This window comes from Odontesthes bonariensis, chromosome 3 (assembly GCF_027942865.1).
Source record: "Odontesthes bonariensis isolate fOdoBon6 chromosome 3, fOdoBon6.hap1, whole genome shotgun sequence".
NCBI lineage: Eukaryota > Metazoa > Chordata > Actinopteri > Atheriniformes > Atherinopsidae > Odontesthes > Odontesthes bonariensis.
The window spans coordinates 24,522,092-24,536,909 of record NC_134508.1 but is presented as its reverse complement, the minus strand read 5'-3'; the positions used below and the strand labels follow the sequence as shown (position 1 = coordinate 24,536,909).

At 42.5% G+C, this 14,818-nt stretch overlaps 1 long non-coding RNA gene across 1 annotated transcript; it reads right to left on the bottom strand.

The window, feature by feature from the left end:
- Positions 1-13,967: 13,967 nt before the first annotated feature.
- On the bottom strand, positions 13,968-14,475 carry LOC142377847 (uncharacterized). The gene is made up of 3 exons (XR_012769563.1): positions 14,423-14,475; positions 14,246-14,334; positions 13,968-14,136 (listed from the first exon to the last, which is right to left on the bottom strand). It is a non-coding gene; the product is annotated as an uncharacterized LOC142377847 (long non-coding RNA).
- Between the last annotated feature and the right edge of the window lie 343 nt (positions 14,476-14,818).

Below are 14,818 nucleotides of genomic sequence, written 5' to 3'. Positions count from 1 at the left end.
AGAAACGGCTACCACATCCAAGGAAGGCAGCAGGCGCGCAAATTACCCACTCGGGGAGGTAGTGACGAAAAATAACAATACAGGACACTTTAAATCCTTTAACGAGGATCAATTGAAGGGCAAGTCTGTTGCCAGCAGCCGCGGTAATTCCAGCTCCAATAGCGTATCTTAAAGTAGCTGCAGTTAAAAAGCTTGTTGTTGGATCTCGGGATCGAGCTGACGGTCCGCCGCGAGGCGAGATACCGTCTGTTCCAGCCCCTGCCTCTCGGCGCCCCCTCCATGCTCTTAGCTGAGTGTCCCGCGGGGTCCGAAGCGTTTATTTTGAAAAAATTAGAGCGTTCAAAGCAGGGCGTGGCGCCGTGGTAAGGGCAGAGGACCACTGGCGCCGCACTTTATTGATTTTTGGCGATTGAAAAAAAAAAAAATTTTTTTTTTTTTGCCTATATCTCGATATTGCAAAATTACTCATCGTCAAAACAACATTCACGATAATTTCGCAAACGATACATATCGCCCACCCCTAACGCTATCCCTTTGAGAACTTTTCAGGAAAAAAAAAACAATGGCTGAGCAACACCAAGACCCCCCTCCCCCCATAAAACGATCTGTAAATTGGAAAGGATTCCACTTCACTGAAATGAGATTTCAGTCCTTTGGATTTCAAAGGAGCATGGACATAAGTGCGTAAAGATTTGTTCAATTGGCGTGGAATGAGCCAATTATAATAGGCCTAGGCTAATAATCAACTCACCTTTTCAAATTAAGGAATGTTCGTTATCCACCTCGTCCGAGAGAAAGCGATGCGTCTACTTAAACTTGTGCATAGATTCAGCTGGCTCGTGTTCCGATTGAAAAGGTTTACTTCAGATGGGACTTCTCAGAAACGGCAAAGACGGCTTCCATTTGTGTTTACCTTCCCCCCTGCGCACCCCCTCCTACCCCTCCCTCAACGACAACGAAACAACCAAGCCCCGCCACCTTGTGGCAGGTCGCAAGATTGTAGCACGAACATCCAGACAAACATCCAGACAGACAAACATCCAGACAGACAAACATCCAGACAGACAAACTCGGGCGAACACATAACCTCCTGAGCGGAGGTAATAATGTGGTTTGACAACATGCTTCTGATTATATGTTCGTGTAGATTCTAAGTCATCCAAGTCATGCTAATAAAGTGCTTAAACAGAAGTCAATTGATAATCTTTTCTTGCTTCTAATGCACTGATTGGGAGTTTCAAGCTTAAAAGGGGTGCTGAGTGACCTAAGGTCACCAACCTCTTAAAAGTTAAATATCTTCAAGACGGTTTGTGCACAAACGCTGATTTTGCCTGCACAGTCGTGCACAAACGATGCTCAAACGAACCAAAATGATTTTATTCATATTTTCAACATATGGGGTGCCAACTTCACACAGGTAGCATGAAGTGATGATTTGTTCCCAACTCCACAAACAGGGCCTCTCCTGTAGCATAAGTGTGTGTAAACACAACATCACACCTTGGCACTTCGGATGAGGAGTCAGCTGCATCAACTGGCTGATGGCTGCGGGGTGGACATGGAGGCCATCTTCAATTTCTGCCTGGAGATCTTTTATTCAGCTTCTGCCCAAAGTTTGAAATTCACAGGGACAAGAGGCAAGCTCCTTGATTCATGGCGTGGACAGTTTGGAGAAGTGCATTGAGAGGTGAAGGTCAGTGTGTCAGCATTCTTCATTGTGTCTGTTTTTACACCTCTCGTAAATAATGACTGCCAAGACATGTTGATGGGTTGCTGAGTGACCTACTTTCAAAAAATTAAAAGTTAAATTATAAAAAAAACTATTTGTGCACAAACATTCATTTTGCCTGCACAAACGTGCACAAACAATGCACAAACGATTCCAACCATTTTCGAGTCATTTGGAGGTTGATGGGGTGCTGGGTGACCTACTTTCAAAAACTTAAAAGTTAAACAACATAAAAATGGTTTGTGCACAAATGTTAATTTTGCCTGCACAAACGTGCACAAACGATTCCAACCATTTCCGAGTCATTTGGATGTTAATGGGGTGCTGAGTGACCTAAGGTCACCAACCTCTTAAAATTTAAATATCTTCAAGACGGTTTGTGCACAAACGCTGATTTTGCCTGCACAAACGAACCAAAATGGTTTTATTCATATTTTCAACATATGGGGTGCCAACTTCACACAGCAGTCAAACACATTTCCTTAACAGACAAGCTATACCCCCCAACAAAATGATGGATTCTTTTTGTATTATTTACGAATGTTAACACACAACATCCCACAATAGCAAAAACAATATTCCAAACCTTAGATACAGTGTAAAAACCTCTTCTTCTGCAGTGATATCAGTCCATTATACGCATCTTTCAACAAACCAACAGGTAAGTATTGCATTTTACATGGATTATTTCTATTCCCACTTGACATGTCAATAAGGGCATACAGTAATGCATATGTTGATTTTTTTGTCCCTCTAAAGAATACAACGTCTTCCAAAACTACATGAAATTTACAGTGGTAAATCAGTGGTTAGAGTCGGTCGTCCAATAACCGGAAGGTTGGCGGTTCGATTCCCACTCTCGCTTGGTGGAACTGATAGCTGGAGGGGTGTCAGTCCATCTCCTTGTCACGGCTGAGGTGCCCTTGAGCAAGGCACCGTACCCCCTTGCTCCCCGGGCGCTTTCATGGCTGCCCACCGCTCCATGTTGGCATCTGTCTCTGAGTGTATGACCCTGTGCGTGTGTGTCAACAGGTGCCAACCTGGATGGGTTAAAAGCGGAGGACCAAATCTACCTTCGGGTATAAATAAAGTCACTTAACTTAAACTAGAATTATGGAGGACCATGAGATATTTGACAATATCGATAGCATCAGCCTCACAACCGTTATTCGGACATTGTCCAAACACAGAGTGCAGATGAAGCAGCTCTACACTGTTCCCTTTGAGAGGAACAGTGAGAGAGTCAAGGCGCTACGACGACAATATATCCAGGTATAGTACTGTATATTCAATTCAATGTCCAGTTCTATAAGCTTTGGACTTTGCAAGTAGGTAACCTACACAGTAATAGGCTACAGTATAGTATGGTATACAGTAATGAGATTTACATAAACTTTGTTTCAGAGAGTTATGGAATTGGAGGCCAACCAGGCCCCTCATGAATTCATATACATAGATGAGGCAGGATTCAATCTGGCCAAAAGGCGTCGACGTGGACGAAATGTAAGTGGAAAAAGGGCCACAGTTGATGTGCCAGGTCAGAGAGGGGCAAACATTACCATGTGTGCAGCAATTGCAAATGCAGGATTAAGGGCGGATTATAGTTCTGCGTCTATCGTCTTGACGTGTTGCTTTGCTCTGGTCGCGAACCACTTTTCATGTTATGGTTCTGCAACCTCGGTCTGGAATTTCTCGGGACGCACAGCAGTTTCCCCTCGCGAGAATTTCGGTGGGCGGTGACGAGAACTTCGGCGGCGCCGGCGGAAGTGTTTATCTTTCAAAAAAAAAAAAAAGTGTATGCAAGATATGGATCTGGAGTTGCTCGACATCGAAGAAGAACAGCTTATTTTATTGGAGTTGGCGAAAATGCAAAGGAGGAAGCCACACAGACAACCGGAAAGGCACACCGAGGACCAATCACAGCCGCTTTTGTCTGCGCACTTCCGTTGGTGGTCTACGTGCGTCTGTCACGTAGTCAGGATTTTTCTGAGGTGCACGACAACGCGCGCAGAGCCTCTGCGTGGGGGAGTGGTCAAGATTTTGACGCTCGCAGAGGCTCTGCGTCCGAGCGTCAGAGGCTTTGCGTCTGAAGCATAAATCAGCCTTTACTCCTTCACAGATGTCAGGTTGGACCCTACAATACCGAGCGCCTCCTTGCCTTTCTCAATGATCTCCACCAGCGCCTGGTTTCAGAGCAGGATCAGCAGGGTGAAAACATGAGGACCTTTGTAATCACCTGGGACAATGTGGCTTTCCATCATTCGCAAGCAATAACAACATGGTTTGAAGTCCACCCAAGACTGGTACGTCTCTTCCTTCCACCCTATTCACCTTTCCACAACCCCCATAGAGGAGTTCTTTTCTGCATGAGGTGGAACGTTTATGACCATCAGCCACATGACCAGATGTCCCTCCTTGAAGCCATGGATGCTGGCTGCAGGGACATCACAGTTGATGATTGCCAAGGATGGATCCTACATACCAAGCGGTTTTATCCCAGGTGCATCGCCTTGGATAATATCAAATGCCTAAAACATGTGGCCTAACCCTGAAGATCGCAGAGATTAGATACAGTAATTTTGTGCTTGTTTTAGTCCCCCCCCCCCCCCCTTTTTTTTATCTGGGCTTTTTGCTGTTTTTTTTTGTTCAGAATGCTCTTGTGTGTTTCATGGATATTTTGTTCACTGTAAGTGAACTGTTTTCTGTTCTATCATATTGTAAACAGTATTTCTACTGTACCTCCTGTAGTAAACAGTAAAGGAAAAAAAAAACATATGCTTTTTACTGGAATGCCTTTGAATGTGAACATTACATGTGGACATACAGTTCCCAACCAAGAAATTTTGTGAAAAAACGGTGGATTTCATGTTTTGCATGCAAATACCTGTAAAACTGAAATTTTGAAACCTGGGGCCCGTTGCACAAAAGTAGGATAAGGGATTAAGCCGGGATATGTTGGCTATCCTGGATCAACTTATCCGTGATCCAGTTGCACAAAAGTGGGATAGAGGGAAGTGGGATATGTTCAGACCTAAGTTACCATGGAGATTTAGTCTGTGAAGCTAGCCTGCTCCAGACCAGGCTAAGTTCCAGGATCTATTTAATCTCATTCCTTATCTCAGTCAGCGGTCGCCACAAATGGAAACCAATATTTATTCCACTGCCTAGAACATATTGTTAAAACATTTAACTATACCCACTATCATTATTGAAACATTTGTGATCATTAATTACAATCATTTTAGATAACTGATGATTTTAGATGAACCACTAGATAATTTAGTTTCCCACAGACTACACATAAAGTACATCGCCATATAAATATAAATACACATTAGAGAGTACCATGATGTTCCTTTATTGAACAAGGATGAATCAAAGCAAGTAAACCATCAGCTCCTTTCAAAACTGAAGTCACACAGTGCTCTAAAAGACAAAAAGCACAGAATCAAAGCATGCAGTTTGAGACAAACTGTTTGTAAAAATGGGCTATACAAATAAAATTGCCTTGCCTATACAGCACAAAAACCTAACAAAAATTCCTCTGCCATTGCAGGCCCAACTTAAATGAACATGCAATATTAATTAAAATAATTGAACACATATTGGTCTCTGACCAGCCGACCACAGTCGTCATCTGGGAAGATGGCAGGATTGTCCGAGTCTGAGAGCTGGCACTCTGGGGCCCCTTTCTTTTCTCAGGCAGGCCACATTCTGAAGGACAGCACAGGCCACAATGATATCACATGCCCTGTCTGGGCTGACTCTCAGGTGGGTCAGACACTGAAAGCATGCCTTCAGTAGGCCAAATGTCATTTCGATCCGGGCCTTTGTTCTGGCATGGGTATGGTTGTATGCCAGTTGTGCCTCCAGAGGGTCTGCAAATGGAGTGAGCAGAAAAGGATGGCAGGCATACCCTCTGTCACCCAGCAATACACCCAGGAATTCACCTGTGAATACAAAATGTTACCATCACAACCTCATAAGTAGTGACATTCTTAACACAGCCATTATGTTAAAAGTGGTTATCAATAGAGGTTCTGTGGCTCACCTTGTGATAGGCGCCGATAGATCTCCGAGTTCCGAAACACTCGGGAGTCGTGGACCGAGCCGGGCCACTTTGCCACAACATTACTGATCAAATAGTCAGCATTGCATACCATCTGAAATGATAAGATGTTAAACCAATTAATGCACAGTACAGGCAATGTGTGGGCAGGCACATTCTTAATAAAAAGTACACTTGTTAAAGGGACACTATGTAATTTCTTCCCCCATCTAGTGGTGCAATTTTATTTTGCAAAGTTGAATGAATTTGCTCTCTAGCGCCTCACGTTTTCAAATGTGCGCTGCAACTTCTTGAACTACGGCAAGCGGAATGTGTCAAGATTCAAGAAGCTATAGCTTCAGACTCAAGGTCCATACAAACAAAAAGAAATCAAGACACACAGTACAAAGGATTACATAACACACATACAACAACACTATGAATACAGATGACAGATAACATGTCAGATAACATAACATCTCCTTTGGTGTGCAAGCAATGCAATTAGTCATATTCCGGGAGTTACCGGAAGTGACGTCGACGCAGCGTTAGCATTAGCCTGCGTTAGCAATAGGAGCATTAGCAGCGGTAAATAAACTCCCGGTAAACTTACAAACTTTCTAATGCCTCGTTTTGTGAGTTAAGAGCCTATGTGTACTACGGCAGAAGTTTGGTAACAATCAATGCATTATTAGTGGGATCATTTACGAGATAAAATCTATTTAGCATTTTTTTTTTTTTTTTTTTTAAACTTTATTAGTAAATCAACAAAATAACAGTTTACAAATGTGAGCATAACGCCAAAAAGAAGATATCCAGGGGGAGCATAGGAATAATAATAAAAAGAAGAAGATGATGCACTTACAAAAAGAAAGCTAATGAACACAAAGACATATGTGCCAAGGAATAAAATCTATTTAGCATTAGCGGCTGTAAGCCATTTGGCGGAAATGACGTCACAATGACGTCATTTCTGCTTGTAGGCCTGGTGGGGAAATCGCGATTCGAAGTGCTTTATGTCCCTCTCGGCACTTCGTCATTTTTCATAGACCGGAAGGACATGGCAGCCTCCATAGAGCTTACCTGCTCTATGTAGATACAGACAAGTTATTCTTCACTCAGGAGGATAAGTGAGATTTTTGACAGAGATCATTTTACACCAATGAGGACTAACTTATGAATGAATATGTTGATTTGAGCTAATAAATGACTTAATTTATTACATAGTGTCCCTTTAAGTATTTGTCAGGGGACTTACCATTCTGCAGGATGTTCTTATATTTCACTTTGACTTGCTGCCATGTCCGTTTTGGCCCAGTCATGTTAAATCTACACGCACAAAAACACACACACACACACACACACACACACACACACACACACACACACACACACACACACAATGAAACAGTGGAGGAGCATGGAGTTACATTTAGATGGTTTCACTCACATGCAGTCAATTTCAACTTATTCATAATCAAAGTAGGCTACAAATATGTTTTCAAATATCGTCACCTTCCTAAAATAATCGCATAAGTCATTTTTTAAGGTTTTTCAGGAAACACAAAAAACTTCCCCCAAAAGTGAAATTATAGCATAAAATAATCATTTCAGTCAGTAAGTATGTATCAAAGGATGCTTGACATAAGAACACTTATTGTTTTTCACAAAAACTAAGATTAAATAAATGACTTAGGCATTTTTTGGACCACACCTTTGATGCCAAAAAAATGACTTGGGTGATTATTTTAGGAAGGTGACAATATGTTAATTAACATTTTATTTGGATTGTAGCCTAATTGTGATAGTTTCAGTGGAGTGGTGAGTGTGTATTTGTGCACTACTTACGCATTCAGGCGGTCATAATGGTTTGCCACGCTTGCTCCCTTTGTTTTTTAACTGTGGCAGTATTTCCTTTTTGTTTTATTTTCTCCTTCACCTCTTCATAGGTTTCCATTAATAATTCTTGCTCCGCTGGGGAGAAATACGCCACCCTTGTTGCCATGGTGAATCAGTGAATCTATGATCGATCGTGGGGTCTATTTAAGCAAGCCGTGTGCAGCACTTATCCGGGATCGGTTTCACCTGGCTTAATGAATCCATGTCTGCTCATCCTGGCTTGGCCTTTGTGCAACCAACTAAGCCTGGGCGCCCATGTTTTGGATTCCTTGAACCTGGCCAAGTAATTCATCCTGGATGTCTAAATCCTACTTTTGTGCAACGGGCCCCTGGTGTACTTTGATTGACTGCATGTACCTTGTGAAGTGTAAACAAGTGTTATTCTTTGACAGAATAATTTAATTTTGAGTCAGATTTCCAGTGTTTTGGTAAAGTTCATGTGTGCAGAGAAAGATGTGTTCTATTTTGAAATGAAGAGTTATTATATATTTAACAAAATGTGTTTTTGAGAAGAAAATTATCCATTTGGCCAATTGTGTTTTGTAGGTGTGAGTCTGTGTTAAGAGTTTAGAAAAAGTATCTGAAGTATGGGCAAGCGCTTGTTAGCGATTGAAAAAAACTGTATTTGGTGGCTCGGACTCGCATAGTAGCTTATAACAATATGGTAACAATAACAATACATTTTTTCAAATAACATACAGCGAATACTGCACAGTATTAAGTATTTTTATTAAGTTTGCGTTTTTGTAGTATTAAGTATTTTTATTAAGTATTAATTAAGGCTTAATGGTGTTTCCTAAAGGGGGCACTGTTAAACCTGGCAACACAGCCGCTTAAACCACCGTCACACTTGACTGCAGAGCACGCTAGCTCCTTTAGCTAGCGCGAGATGCAGGCACAATGGATCAGTTTTTAATTAAAAAAGGGCAAAAACCAGCACAAAAACCATGCTCATCTTGAATGTCTCACTATGATTACAACATGAAGAAAGTCAAGGACATGCATGCCAGCTTCCGCTCATCCCAGTATTAAGGTAAATATAGTCGCGAATACAAGCGGCCGAAATGAGTTTCCTCCGCAGGGTGTCTGGGCTCTCCCATAGAGATAGGGTGAGAAGCTCGGTCATCCGGGAGGGGCTCTGAGTAGAACCGCTGCTCCTCCGCATCGAGAGGAGTCAGATGAGGTGGCTCGGGCATCTAGTGAGAATGCCTCCTGGACGCCTCCCTGGTGAGGTGTTCCGGGCCCGTCCCACTGGGAGGAGGCCCCGGGGAAGACCCAGGACACGTTGGAGAGACTATGTAGCAGAGAGCCGTCTGGGTCTCTTTGCTAAAGCTGCTGCCCCCGCGACCCGATCCCCGGACCAGCGGAAGATAATGGATGGATGGATGGATAGTCTTAATTGAAAATATATTGGCTTTGTTGTTTCTTTCTTTGTGGTATGTTTTATATGTAGAAATGCATATTTGCAAAAAGGGACTTAGTATGTGTTACGATGGCCCTTAGCGGCTGGCTTAAACAGGAGGCTTGAGGCAGAGGAAAGGTGCAAACCCACTAGGTGTTTTATTCACCGACACTGAATATTTACAATGGAGTAAACCTCGTCACACAAGTCACATATAATCCTCACTACAGCCCACCCCAGGTTGTCAACCGGTAGCCTTTTATAGTCCCTCCCATTAACAAACCTACCATAACAGGGGAAACAAACATACAGTAACATTTCTACCTTAAAATAACAGCTTGAAAAAAATTGTGCGGCTAGAATGAGTTTTAATATTACGATTGGCCTGTCTCCTATGCCCTTCGGGGGTCTTAGTTGGAAAAACTGCGCTATGTAACTTTGCTGTAGCGGCCCGGTAGCGGCCCGGGAGCTGAGCGGAAGTACTTCAAATTGCTTTCTGGCACACCTACCGCAAAAACAAATAGACCCCTCTCACGCTCCCAGGTACATTTGATTACTCTTACCTTCTCGGTCGACATAGCTTGCACCTTCTGACTCCTCGCCGGTTCGCCAACAAACGTGAAAAGTGAAAGTGAAAGGATGTTGTATTTACGACAGTGTAACCGTACATTACCTCCAAGCCTGTAGGGGGAGCTCCAGAGTGGGCTTTTTGAGAAGTTACATTGTATCGCTTTAACATACATACAAAATAGCTAAAACCTCACTTTATTTAACAAACACTATCACTAGACATCTGAACTATCACTAGACATCTGAAAACAAGTCTATCTAGGTACTAGGGTTTTTAACACCAAACATTCAAAATGCACATTATTTACTTCTCCCCTTCAACTCATAATGGTCTCTTCCAGAACCTTTAAAACAGTGCTCAGGCTCACGGGGAATCTTTTAGCCTGAACACCTACAGAGGAAGAGACAGAGGTAAGTCATTTACTTCACAATACACCTTCAAACAAAGATTAGTTACAATACTAGTGTTTAATTTATTCATTTGGTTTATTCCACAGGACAGGTCATCCTCAGTACCAGCTGAGAAGAAACTGCCTAAACCCCACAAACTAATAAAATACTCCAATCTCTTTCAGTGTAATCTGTTCTTTCAATAATACTTCCAACATCATTTTAAGTGTCCAGACAACATAATGAAGCTCTTCATTACATTACCTCCCCCCTCTCTTTGAGAACACAGTACCTTAACATTCAGGAATCCTAGACAAACAGTCAGCTACAGTGTTGGTCTTTCCAGCCTTGTAATGGACTGTGAAGTTATACGGTTGCAGGGCGAGGTACCATCCAGCAATCCGTGCGTTTGCATCTCTCATACGATGCAACCACTGGAGGGCCCGGTGATCTGTTTCCAAAAAGAAATGCCTTCCCAGCAGGTAGTACCTCAATGATTCAATGGCCCACTTCATTGCTAGACATTCTTTCTCCACTGTTGAATATCTGGTCTACCGATCCAGAAGCTTGCGACTCAGAAACACCACAGGCTTCATCTCTCCATCCACCTCCTGTAATAAAACTGCCCCCAGACCCACTCCAGAAGCATCGGTTTGTAGTGTAAAGGATTTCTCAAAATCTGGGGTGTGCAAAACAGACTCCATGCAGATGGCATTTTTAAGATCCTTAAATGCTCTGTCACATTCAGCCGTCCATTTAATCTTAATTGGTGACTTGCTCTTCGTGAGGTTGTTCAACACCACTGAACGCTCTGCAAACTGAGGAATAAACTTTCTGTACCATCCCATAAGGCCCAAGAGGCTTTTCACCTTCTTCCTGGCAGTAGGTACTGGAAAAGAATGGACAGCTTCCACCTTCCCCACATGAGGTCTAATCTTGCCAAATCCAATGACATAGCCTAAATAGGCCACCTCTTTCTGGGCAATGGCACCTTTGTGACCATCTCTGGCGAAATGAGTCAGAAGTCGCAACATTCTATTTTGAGGTATGGGCAGATAACGTGAAAAAACAATGGATTGAAAAAACTTTTTTTTTCTCCCAAAGTTGTATAGTCCATATAATTGAGGAAAGGCACGTACATTACAATTCAAGTTGACTTGCAAGTTGTATTAAATGCGTTAAAATTGAACAGGTTGAACAAATTCATCGACTCCTCTCCCGTTAATGTCTACCGTTCCTATTACCTCTGAGGATTTCCCTTTACCTCTGAAACATCTCTGCCCGCTTCATAAAACCAATCAAAATGCTTAAAAATGTACACAAACAGTGACACAAAGGCCCACAATAGGCGGGAAGTCACGTTTCGAGTGACTGGTGCACGCAATTGGTCCAGCCATCACTCCTGTCAAACTAGCAATCTGTGTTGGTGTAGCCTAAACTAATCGTAGAAAGTCTCTCAATATTCGTCATTGTCAAAAAAGTCATCGTCTTATATTACAATGTTAGTATCATGTAGTACTGTAGTATAGTGTAGTGTGTTGATCTGTGTTTTTGTTTTAAAATGTCATTCACTAAAGAAAGTAGAGCGAAAGCTTTAAACTCTCTTGGTGTCCAATTTTAGCTCTGCTGCTGGAAAGCAAGACTTGCTAGCGCTAGTTACTGATTTTTTTACTGAGGTGATATCTTCGGAAGAAGAAAGTGACAGCGATGTCAAAGACTCGGATATGGAAAAGGAGCAAGAATTCATCCACTCATGTGGAAGATGACGATGAAGTCATTGAGCAACCTGTGACTGATATTAATGAGGTGACGAGGGCTATGTCGAGCTGTGAAGCAGTGTGTGGGAACAAAAATAAATATTTTCTAATCATTTGGGCTTCGGTCTGGTTTAATACCATTTTATATGTGTACAAATAACTTTGGTAAAATTAAGCTTTAAGATAAAGAGTTTATCCCTTTAAATTCACAGGATTTTGAAAAATATCAACAAAAAAACGGGGAAAAAACTTTAAACGCGATTTTCTCAGGTTTTCATTCGTAAAAAGAGGGTGGAAGATCATAAATCAAATGGCCATATTTTGAAAACCATCCAACGTATGACTTTGACTATGGTATCATTTTAAAGCTTATTTCCATTCCTTTCTTTTGATACCAAAATCTCAATTTTGACATTTGGGTCACTGTGACTCATTTTGCTGGATCAGGTCACATTTCTGGGGATTGATGGTCAGTCCAGCTTTTCTGATGCACCCCAACACCTGTCGTAAATCGAACATATGATCCTCCCAAGTTTGGCTAAACACCACCACATCATCCAAGTAGGATGCTGAAAAATCTGACACGCCTCTCAAAACATGATCCATAAGTCTTTGAAAAGAGGCAGGTGCTCCCTGAAGGCCAAATGGCATCACTTTGAAGTGGTACATACCAAATGGTGTCCTGAATGCCGTCAGCTTGCGTGCCTCTGGAGCTAGTGCCACCTGCCAATATCCTTTACTTAAGTCCAGTGTAGTGATATACTTGGCTCTTCCCACTCTCTCCAACAGATCATCCACTCTGGGCATCAGATATGGATCAAACTGAGACAAGGAATTCAGATAGCGAAAGTCAATGCAAAATCTCAAAGAACCATCTTTTTTTGGAACCAGAACCACTGGACTACACCATTCACTTGTTGATATTTCAATGATACCAAGTTCCAACATCAAGTTGATCTCTTTCCTCAGCTCCAGCACCAGCCGCTCCGGAATCCCGTAGCTCTTCTGCCGTGCTGGAAAATCCTTCTTGAGGTAGATGTCATGTTGCACCAGGTCTGTAAAACCTGGAGTCTCTGTAAACAGTTCTGGATCCAACAGAGATGAAACCTCCTCCTGCTGGGATGCTAACAGATGAGACAGATCAACCACACTGGCCTACGGGTCATTGGAGGGCAAAAACTTCTCATCCACCTCCTCATCATTGACATCACAAACCAAGAGGTGCTGCACTGGCCTCTGGCGCTCCTGAAATTCTTTCAGCAAATTCACATGAAATGTCTGATGTTTTTTCACTCTGAGGCATAACAGTTCATATGTGACCTTACCCCTTTGTCGCGTCACTTCATATGGGCCATGCCACTTAGCAAGCAGCTTGTTATCTAATGTTGGTAGCAACAATAGGACTTGCTGGCCTGGTTTCAGGATCCTTTCTCTGGATTTCTGATCATACCATCTTTTCTGGGTCTGTTGTGCCATCCTCATACACTCCTGTGCCAAGGCTGTCATCTCCTCCAACCTCTGCCGCATCTGGACAACATATGCCACAATGTTCTCTTCTGCAGATTCAGGATTTTCCCAGTAGTTTTTCAGGAGGTCTAATCACTGCACGAAAAGAGGGATTTGTGTCACTGTGGACGGCAGTGAACTTCCGCGAATTTGCCTAATTTTCGGACGCACCTGGGCGCTTGCAGGCAGACAAACTTTAAGTTTGTTGAGCGAGAAAATCGTCGGAAACGAACCCGACTCGCGGCGGGCTCTCACAGCGGGGTGCTAATGGCTCAGCGATTAGCACCCCGCTGTGAGAGTGCCTGGACCTCTCACTGGCCTCGCTGGTATTGGACAAAAAAGGCACGTGATTACATAAAAAAGCTCTTGTAAAGCTGACCGCCCATTGGCCAATAAGGTTAATATATGCATACTTTATATGGGCATGTCATTCAGCAATTATGATTAATAATTGTGATTATGATTACTAATATTCCTGGGATGTTTGTGTACTTCATATATTCACGTCATTCTTATAAGCTGCACTATGACTAGGCTATGAATGCAGGCATGAATGACGTGAATCTATTGAGAATGAAAAAGGAAACTTTTTTTTTTTTTTTAAAGCGCTTTTATTGCCATACCACACAATGTACATAGCTTACATTGTAATAAGAACCATGTTGATAATAAAGAATTGAAAACTATACACACACACTGCTGTAGCCTACAATATACACAATAAGCCTAAACGCCGCCGTTTGGAATCCGCATTCTTCGCATTACTCCGGTCCCTGCAGGGTCTGCGGGAGTTGTCAGACGTCCTCATCCTGGATCAGAAGCTGGCTTCTGGGAGCTGTTGGAATAACCAATAAATAATCAAAACATAGTCTATCCATGCACAGCATATTGACAACTTGTCTATAAAGTAACGAAAGTCATATTGACAGCGTATATGTTCTTACTCTCTTTCACTCTTCTGTGGTGAGACTGGGAGTATTTCGGGTTGGCTTCAAGACGCGCCTGTAGCACAGCACACAGGTCCGTCACGCAGCTAAAAACAAACAAACAAGAGGAATGAATAAAATGACCAGTGCTTAAAAGTATCAGTGCCAGCCGTGGTAAAAGTCAGCGCCGCTCACCCTCGATAGTGTCCCCGTCTACCTCTCTGAAGTTCGGACTGTTTGACACCGCCTCCTTCAAGCGACTCGTTACATCCATATTGTGAGGTGACAGTAGCCTGTAAAAACAACAGGCCTATGGTTAATAAAAAAAACTGCATTAACGTAACATCGGGTCCAACTCAACTAGATATTAGAACATTCACTTATTCTTACCCTTGACCTGGATTATGCCACGGTGAGTTATGCAGGCGGCGAACTGCTTCCTATAAATTGAAAACACGAAATTCATTTTTTTAAATAAAGCAACTCACACTGGTTTTCACGTGATGGACACAATTAAGTTGAGTTTAGCCTAAAGCCACAGTCAATAACCTACTCTTACCGCGATTTTCGGATTCTGTATCCTGCCTTCTC